Source organism: Triticum aestivum, chromosome 7D (genome assembly GCF_018294505.1).
Source record: "Triticum aestivum cultivar Chinese Spring chromosome 7D, IWGSC CS RefSeq v2.1, whole genome shotgun sequence".
NCBI classification, from domain to species: domain Eukaryota; kingdom Viridiplantae; phylum Streptophyta; class Magnoliopsida; order Poales; family Poaceae; genus Triticum; species Triticum aestivum.
In genome coordinates this window covers 48,449,719-48,459,737 of record NC_057814.1, presented here as the reverse complement: position 1 = coordinate 48,459,737, position 10,019 = coordinate 48,449,719, and the positions used below count along the sequence as shown (strand labels likewise).

General features: G+C 43.4%; 1 pseudogene; it reads left to right on the top strand.

Moving 5' to 3' along the window:
- The first annotated feature begins 7,240 nt into the window (after positions 1 to 7,240).
- LOC123170748 (uncharacterized) lies at positions 7,241 to 9,016 on the top strand (annotated as a pseudogene).
- Positions 9,017 to 10,019: the final 1,003 nt, after the last annotated feature.

The following is a 10,019-nucleotide window of genomic DNA, read 5'->3' as shown; positions in this document are numbered from 1 at the left end:
AATCCTCGTTGTACTACCAACTCCACATAAAAGGCATCAGAGCCCTCCATGGAAGCATCCAATCCTCGCTGTACTACCAACTCCGTCGGGCGCTCCTGCTCCATACGCACAATCTCGCCGATGTACCAGGTACGATTGATCTCATGGAGCTACATTCAGTCCTGTCGTTTTGATTTGCAAGCTAAATTCACTTTTGCCATGTTGAGAGACTTAATATTATCTGTGTGTCTGCAAGCGTAGCTGCCATCATCATTACCTTGCCCATATACGAACAGTCTATTACCTGAGTCGGGTTTCAACTCAAATTGTGGGAATTACATATATTAACTGCTTGTTGCCTGCTCTGTTCCTACTTGGTGTGGCCACATATAAGTCTTCTGATTGTTTGAGATATTTTTTGAGAATCCACTGAATATTATTCCTATGTGATTGTGTGCTGTCGATCAGATTTCTTTAAGACCCACTGAGATTTAGCGGACCGTGGATACATCAAGGCACCAAAACTGCAGTACTTCCCGATGTGATGTGTGTGGCTCAGATGGGCACATGCCTGTTTACGAAAGAAAACACAACACATTTAATTCCTTGTTTTGGTCCAACAACAATATATTGTTGCCTCTTTGATGAATAAAGGTCCGTGTATCCTTTAGAATATTGTTACTTGACTGTTCTGATCTTCCACTGCTGTTTGGAATTTTGTGGATCTATGGAAATGTTATTTTTGTATGTATGTGGTGTGTTTGTAGTTGGAATCCTGAATTCTATGTTTGTAGTCGCCATGGACGGGTGAGATCTAGAGACGGCACCGCGGTCGCGAGGAGCAGCGGCTGAGGAGAGGCAACAATAACCCGTGCGTGGGTCGCGAGGGCCCGAGCATTTGGGAGAGGGGATGGAGCGGCGACTGCATCGACCCGCACAGTTGCGAGAGCGGATGGAGCGATGGCTGCACTGACGTGCTTGTGGAGGTGCCGGTATGCCCCCTAATTTTGAGCCTGGAACGGTCCTTGCTCTACCTTGGCCTCAAGGGTGTTCATCTACTTGTTGCCGTGCTCTGGAATCTGGACGACGCACTAATGCAGGTTTGATTTTATTTTTTTTGCATATCCCTGAATTTTTAGAGCCGTGATTTAAATGCTGCCGTGTGTGCCATCGTGTCCTGTATAATGATTTTTATTGAGGCACTGCTGCAACCCAGTTTGCTTATCAAATTGATGCAAGAAACGATCTAATACATAGAGAGTACAAATCACTAATCTATATATGCCCTGCAGTACGTGTGCGTCTGGATAGGTAGAGATGGATAAATTTTGTATGTTTTTGTTCCTGGTTTTTCCCATCGATTATGGATTTGGAAGCTAATCCTGGAATGATTCAGTTGCCTGATATATTATGGATTTTCAGTGAGCACAAGCCTGCAACCTTGAAGGAAAAGCCATTGCCGCTGATGACATGATACTACGGGTGAGATTTTTCATGTTTACTTTGTTATGTATGAGATTTTTCATGATACTACGGGTGAGATTTTTCATGGTTGGAGGAAGAGGAGTGAATTCCTGGTTTAAAAAATTGATAATGTCGATTGATGTGCATGATGATCCTCCATGTATAATATGTATGCCCCGGTTCCGGTATATTTCTTTAGTTAACTGTTGGTCAGTTCGCCAAGAAGCTTTGTATTCCTGTTAACTATTCCTTTAGGCGACACTAGCTTTTCTTTTGTTTCTTCAACCTATTTCATAATGTAAATAATTTTCAGACTAACTCTTAAAATTTTGGATGACTGCGTTTCAGATCTTCAGCCTCAATTGGTTGGCCCATTTATATTTTGCAACATTTATTTATGCCGTTTCCTCCCAAGAGTAATAATTTCGGTTTCAGATGTGCTAAAATTCTCATCGTCACAAACCTTTCAAGGTATCCAGTATTACACTCATTTTGTTTCAGCATAATCCTATATATACTATGCTATTTTTTATATTAAACATATATGCTTGCTCTCCTCGAAAGTTAATTGCTCTAGACAAGCAACAACAGACATTTTTTAATGTCCTACTTACGTGCAAATTTTCGTCAAGAGAAAACATTCATAATGCACAATAATTAAAATAAATTTTTCATTGAGAGAAAAGGTAAAATAAAATCAGTGCTATTTTCTCACAGTAAGTTAGTTGGAGATGAATTGGGATGACTCGGGCATTACAACGAACAGTTTGTAAATGATGTACCGGCCAGCTGACTTATGTATCTTGCAGTGTCGGCGTCATACTTCTGTACATAGAAGGATGGATTTGGTAACAATCACTTGAATAGTTCTACTAATTTGGGTTTCCTGTATACGTACCTTGACCCTTTGTTCCTCTACACCAGCAATGCTTGAGGATTCACTGGATGTATTGAGATCAAATTTTGGATGTCAATTTGGATACTCAGATTACACGACCATCTGTGCATGCATAGATTAGATGTTTTTTCATGGAATGTTTTGACGTATGGTGGTTTTTCATACACTCTTTTCATTTTTTATCTGGTTAGGGTGAACAATACTATTTAGGTGATTGTGAAAATGCAGGCTACAGTACTAAATTTTCATAAGGTTTGTGAAAATACATTTTTCTACATTAAGGATGTGCCCAGCTTCCATGGCAGAGTTTAGTTGGTTAATACATTAGTGGGTGTGTTATGTATTCGCAAGGTTGTGTCCAGTATAAGACTTAATTCCTTGTAACCATAAATGTGAGCTAGGAAGAATAAAATTTCTGCTCTAATGAACTTACTGTAGAGCGGAGCAAGACGATCGAAGAGAGGGAGGGATTACAAATGTTTCATTCATGGCAGAGTTAGAAGTAGAAAGAGCAATGTAGATGGACAATTATGCTTTCTTAAGAGTATATATTTTTCGTGTGAACTATATTTATTTTTCCGTGGCAACTGCAGTTGGTCTTGAGATTGACAAAGTCGCAAAAACATCGCCTCCCATTGAAAGAATATTTCCCTGCCACCACAATTGTTACTATTATCAATTGTATGTGATAGTGAGAGAATATTACCTTGAGGTGTTTTAATGCACTATCATTGGTGGATAGGAAGGGTATGAACCATGACAAACAAGAGCAATGACTATGTGATAGCAAGGTCAGAGGTGAGGTCGAAGGGCTATCAGAAAATAGGAGGTAGGCAAGGAGAATGAAGATGATGTCATGTCTTGTTGCGGTGGTGATCCATAAGTAAATACTCTTTTTGCGGTCATGTCTCACGATGATGCAAGAGTAATTTTGTCCTACCTTGTCATAATTGTGTGCCTTGGTCACCGTGCCAAAAATAATACACCTTAGATAAAGAATCAGAGTGAGTAGACATGAACAAATAGATCAAAAAGATTATGTTATGTCTTCCCACAATTTTGGTATGTATCTAAAAGTATATTAGCTATGTATGTACTCCTAAAAAAGCTGAGGTACTCCATCTTGGTGGAGAAGATAAAAATGCCCACAATTTATGGTCTTGTGCTCATCTATTTTTGTATTGCGCCCGTAGCAACGCACGAGCATTATGCTAGTGGTAGTAGTATCTGAACTGATGATTGAATGTGAGAGCGGTACATACCAGACATGGACTAGAGATGGGTCTCTCAAGTGGTGTGCTATTGTTGGAAGAGTGGTAGTTTTGCATCCGAAAGTCATGTTCTGCTCCCGAGCTCATTTGAGCTCGGGATGAACAGAAAATCGAAAAAAATGAAAATCATTTCAAAAAATTCTGATTTTTTTTGGGTGGAAACATTGACACAAATTCTCGGTGCTTGCAAAATTTCATCCAAAAATGACATTCGTACAAGTCGTGGCAAAAAAAAACAAATGAGTACTCCAAAATGTTTTTGGAAATAACATTTTTGGGGCATCAATTTTTTTTCCCTGCGACTTCCACGAATATTTTTTTGTGATGAAATTTTGTGAACATTGAGAACTTCTGTCAATGTTTGCACAAAAAAAAAATCAGAATACTTTGAATTATTTGTAAATTGTTTTAAGGGTTACTGTTCACCCTAGCTCATTTGAGCTCGAGCTCAAATACATCACGTCCTTTTGCATCTCTGCATAAGCTTGCTATTCCTTCCTGGTTCAAACCCATAATATGGCTTGCTTACCTAGGTAGCGACGCTCTGGCTATATATGCCATTGCCACCCTCTTCAAGAATGAGAGGAGGCAGGATTGTAACTACGGGAAATGCAATAGCATTCTTGAAGTGGTGTGAGTGACACTTCTCCTGGTGCACCTTTGCGGGCAGGATGGCACTACCGCCTACAACATCGCAACGAGCTATGGACAACATGTCCTCACCACAGTGTCCTAGGCAAGGTTTTCAATTTCAGTTTCAGAAAAAAAATCGCAACAGCCGAAATCACTAAAATTCCGTGAATTTAGTAATTTCGGTTTGCATTTCAGCCAAAGGCTAAAATATTAACTTGAATTTAACCAAAATTTTGAAAAATATTTTTTAAAATATTTCAATTTCTATGTACTACTAAAATTGCTGAAATATTTTGGCTGGAAGGTAAATATTTTAGTTTCCACTGAAATTAATGAAATTCAGTGAATTTCATCGAAATCTCACCGAAAGTGAAAACCATGGTCACAGGTCGCCGTAGCCACGTACATGTTCTGAAAATCATGGCATGGTGACAACAAGAGGTTGTTGCCGGCATCAATCTTGTTCTTCATTCCAAGGATTCTCAAATGCATGGGGAACCCCTTGGCTCTCAAGAGCGCCAACATTGATAGTCTAGTCAGCTCTTCTAGCCCTCTTTCGAGGAGGACCACAGAAAGAGAAGGCGGAACGAGTTCACTTAAAGACTACGTACGTGCAGAAAGGAAATCAGCTATCCCTCCCGTCCCTCCCGAGTCGCCCCCGTGCGGCGGCTGGGAGGCCTCCAGATCCCGTCGCCCCCAACTCCCCCTCTCGTCCTCCTCCTCCCTCGCCGCCGCCCGAGGGCGCGGCCAGGCAAAGCCTTGCCGTCGCCGGCGGCGGCGGGGACTAGGTGTCCTCCCGCTCGTGAGGAGCTGGCGCGGGCTGGCGCCCCCGGGCCGGAGCGTGGCGTGCGGCCGGACGTCACGACGGGGGCTGGCGGCGCTCCGGCGATCCCATTCCCCATGGCAGGCGGCTTCAAGATCTGGGGCGCCACGGTCGCCATGGACGGCGGCGGCGCGGCCGGATCTGGGCTCAGGCGTGAGCTTGGTCTCCGGGTCACGGTCGGCGCGATTGCGAGTGCGACACGTCGGCATCTTTGTCTGGTCCTTGACAACCCGGACAACTCCGGGGGAAACCCTAGATCTCCATGGGATCGAGCGATGGCGGTGCTCTTGCGTCGTAGTCCCTCTTCAGGGCATCGTTTTTGAGTTTGCTATGGTCGAAGGAACCAGCGAGGCCGGCGTCGTACGCCCGGTGACGCAACTGCCGATGAAAATCGCGCCGACTACGATCATGGCGGACGATGGCGGCGTCTTTGATGTCGTTTCCTTGTCGAGGCATCGTTGTTGCAGTTGGCGTCATCAGGCTCAGGATGCTCCAGGGGAAACCCTAGATCTGGGTCTCCCGGATCGGACGATGATGGCGTTCTTAGTAGCGCTTTCCCTCATGGGGGCATCGTTTTGGAGCAAGTGATGGCTGGAGGTGACAAGAGGAGGAGCGGTGATTTATCACACACATTGATGGTGTCAGATCTCGATGGCATGGCGCTCTGGAGATTAGGCGTCTGATGTGCGATGATGGACTCGCGCAGGAGGTCGACGCTGTCTGGCGTCGTGGTGGCGTCAGCGGCAGCTAGACCGGACAGCGTTCATGCAACAGTACAGCTCTGAAGATGGATTGGTGGCAGGTGGCTGCGACGGCCTCATACCCGGCAGGCGTCTTGGTTGAGGAACACGCCGGACTGGTTGGTGCCCATACCCGGCAGGCGTCCTGGTTGGGACCTCAGGTCTTAGATGTTAGGTCTGGCTGCGAGGTCTGTTTGGTATTAGGCCCAGACTATCAGCATCACTTCATCATTTGGATAGGAGTAGCGACACTTTTATTGCCTAGACGGTGACTTCAGTCTTACTATTGTATGACTTTATAAGGTCTTGTGTGAATAATTAATAAGTAGTTGCATGCATTGTTCAGATGCAAAGGCGGGGTCCTCCTCTATTTCTAAAAAAACGTACGTGCAGAAAGCAATGACAGGAAGGGCTTTTGTCTAGACGAACCCTCATCATCAAGCACAAGATCATGACGCGGTTAACTTTGTGGCCGACAACAATCTTCTTGATCAGACATAAAAAAAAGATGATGTTGTGGATCTTGAGACTGATGGCCATCTTCTTGTCTAGACTACATCTTTTTACCTTTTTGTTTATTTTATTTCCAAATGTTGATGATGTTTGAAAAAATGTTTCAAAATTAGAAAATCTTCTTGTTTTTTTTAAGGTTTACATTTTTAAATGTTCATGAAATTATAAAAAGTATCAAATTTAATTTAAAAAATGTTCATATTTCCTTTAGGAAATGTTGACAGATTTAAGATTTAGTACTTTGGAAACATATATTTCGTTTGCTTAAATTTTCACAACATTTACAATGTTAGATTTTTTTAAAAATCCCTCTGTCCCAAAATAAAGTGTATCAACTTTAGTACAAAATAAGTGATCACTAAAGTAATGATCTAAACGCTCTTATATTTCTTTACAGACGGAGTACAAAATAAGTGCAGTACTAAAGTTGAGACAGTTATTTTTTGACATAGGGAGTAACTCATATACATATAAAAAATGTTCACGCATCCTTGAAATTTGTGCACACGTTTTTATAAAATTGTTCATGTAATTTTAAATTTCCAACACTTATTGTAAAAATGCATCCATATTCTTATATTAAAAAACAAAAGAAAGAAGTAAACCGGAGTAAACCCAGAAAACTAAAAAAGGTAAAAATGAAAAACCGGGTGGAGGCAGCCCAAAAATGAGCGTCCTCGAGGCTGAGGATGTTCCCCTAAAAAAAACTTCCTGCGTATCATTGCTGCAGGCCGCAGGCGCCGCCATCCCCTGCGGCAGCCGGCAACCCCCTTACCCCTCCCCTGCTCCGACGCCGGCCACCACACCAGCACTTTCGTCCTCCTTCATCCCCTGCGACACCCCCATCCCACCCCTGCCGTACGTCGCCGGCCACCAATACTCTGCTCTGCCGCCATCCCCGCGACAGCCGCCCGCCGCACTCCCGTCCGCCCCCTGCCACCACCACTGTCCTTTGTGGTCACCTACTCCGCTGCCTGGGCTATTATGCCTGGCTACGTTTTGGCCGGAATAATTTCGAAGGAGTTGGAGGCCGAAGAAGAGTTGATTTCCTTGTGCAGTACGGGTTGTGAGGAGATCCGTTGCGGTTTGTGCAGGCAACGCAGTTCAAAAGAAGTAATTTTTATATTCCTAGCTTGTTTGTTGAGGAGGCATTATCCGGATCCTCCTCCTTTTAGGATTTGTAGCTCCGGCCTAAATAAATAGAGGAGCCGTTGCCACGGACCCAATAAGGTCGAACTGCCCAGCCTAGGCGTCCCGACATCAACCGAAGCCGGTTGCTGATCGATCAGCCATGAAGAACAAAAGCGGTCGCCGCAGGCGCAATGTAAGTTTTTCTCTTTTGTGCTTGATGTTTCCGCTTCATGTAAGGCTCGTCCTCATAAGGCTGGTTGTTCATTGTTCCAGCTAAATGCACACCAAAAAACAACTCCAAACAAAGCCGCTGCTGGAGATGGGAACGAAGACATGCTTAGCAAGCTGCCCAACGACCTTTTGCTCAACATTCTAGAGAGGGTGGACACGCTCGACGCAATAAGGGCCTGCGTCCTATCCAAGCAAATGCTGAAGCTCCCCACCATGTTCTCACACTTCTTCCTAAGTGTTAGTTCCATCCCAGCCTACCATGACAAGGCTCGTGTTTCCAGCCTCAGCGTCAGCGACATGCTCCGAACCAACACTGTTTTGGCACATGTAACGGATAACATCTTGAGCACAAGGAGCCCGGAGATCGCCATCAGCAAACTCAAAATCAGGTTCATTTTGATGCAGCGTGACTCCCTCGTCATTGGCAACTCTGTTGCCCGCGCCATGGCAACCCAGAAGGTTGATGCAACCGAGTTTGAGATTGTGACAGAGAAGGCCTATAAGATCTGCTCTCCTGATGATCTCCTCCAGTACGGGAAGCACTTCAATGATTTTATCGGTGCTTGTCCGGATGCATTTGCCGGCCTTAGGTGCCTCGATCTGGCTGCGCAATATGAAGTTTGGTGAACTAGACATCCCCAACATTCTCAGCACTTGCAAGCTATTGGAGTCTTTGCGTTTGACCCATTGCGACTCAGGGATCCATTCTGTGCTGCAAGTAGAGCATGCTCGACTTATTGAGCTCGAGGTTGACAATGGGAAATTTGAGAGAGTTGAGCTGACATGTCTGCCAAAACTCCAACAGGTGACCTATAATAATTGGTTCTCTTATGAAGATCCCATGTATTTTGGTTTTGTGCCACAACTTTCAAAACTGAGCCTTATTAAAACTGGCTCCCGTTTTCAAAAGACCCTTGAGTTAAGTCAGTTCCTTGTTAATGTTCCTTCCATAAGCGATCTCCATCTGGATTTTAGAAGTGAAAATATTTGGGTTATCCCAGAAAGCCCGGAACTGCTCACCCCTGTGCTCGGCAAACTACAACTTGTGAATCTGGATCATCTTCCTGAAGGATGTGATTTACCTTGGACAATGTTTATTCTTGAAGCTGCACACTCCCTCAAAGAGCTGTGCATCACAGTATGGGATCATTGCTGCATAATGTTCACAGGCACAGAGTTCCGGAAGGAAAATGGTTTGTGCGACAAGGCAGACCTGAAGTGGAAGCCTTATACCGCTGGTTTCAAGCACAAGAATCTGGTTAAGCTCACCATCTATGGCTTCCAGCCCGACGACAACTTTGTGCGACATGTACGACATTATAAGTTTATCTAGATTCTCATCATGTTCCAATCACGTGACATTGTAAATTTATCAGGATCATCTCCATGTTCTGACCCATAAGACATTGTAACCTTTTCTCGGTCATCTTCATGTTCTGACCCATATGACATTGTAAGTTTATCTGGATCTTCTTCATATTGTGACCCATATGACATCGTAAGTTTTTCTGGATCCTCTTCATGTTGTGTCACATATGACATTGTAAGTTTATGTGGACTCCCTTCGAGTTCTGACCAATATGACATTGTAATTCTTTTTGGTTCCTCTTCACGTGTTTTTTGTAAGTTTACCTGGACCCTCTTCAAGTTCTGGCTCATATGACATTGTAAGTCTTTTTTGGATCCCCTTCATGTTCTGACTCAGAGAGCTCCTTTAAACCATCTTCAAGTTGAGATGCAATATGAACATGTTTATCTCCGTTATCATCTTCTAGTTTGCCTCTTCCATATTCTGGTCCAATTTTCCGCAGTCCTTTGACAAACTTGAGGTCACTGGATCCAATAGTAATGTCATCTAGAGAGGAACACACCGGATGCACATATGAAATGATAATGATTATGAGTAGTTTCATAGTAGTAAGAACAAGTAGCACAAATTCAAATTAGACGAGGCACTGAACGCATGCAAACACAGTAATTATGCTAAATACATAGACTGTATTGTGGCGATCTATCTGTGCATTAGAGTCATCACAACAACAACAATAACAACAACCACCCAAACCAAACACATGTTTGCAGTATGCATAGAGAAATAAATGAAATTAATCATTGATATCCATATGTGTATGGAAGAGATAGATTGAAACACAATCTTTTACCATATCTAGTGAACATTGTATTCGATGCATCTAGACATTCATTAATCCCCAAAAAAAATCTATTAGTTTTAGTCTTGAACTATGTATGGCGTAGGTTTAATTTACAGTCAGGTCCAAAACCATACAACATCAATTATCAAAACCATTGAGATGTACAAAGAATATGTTTCGTGA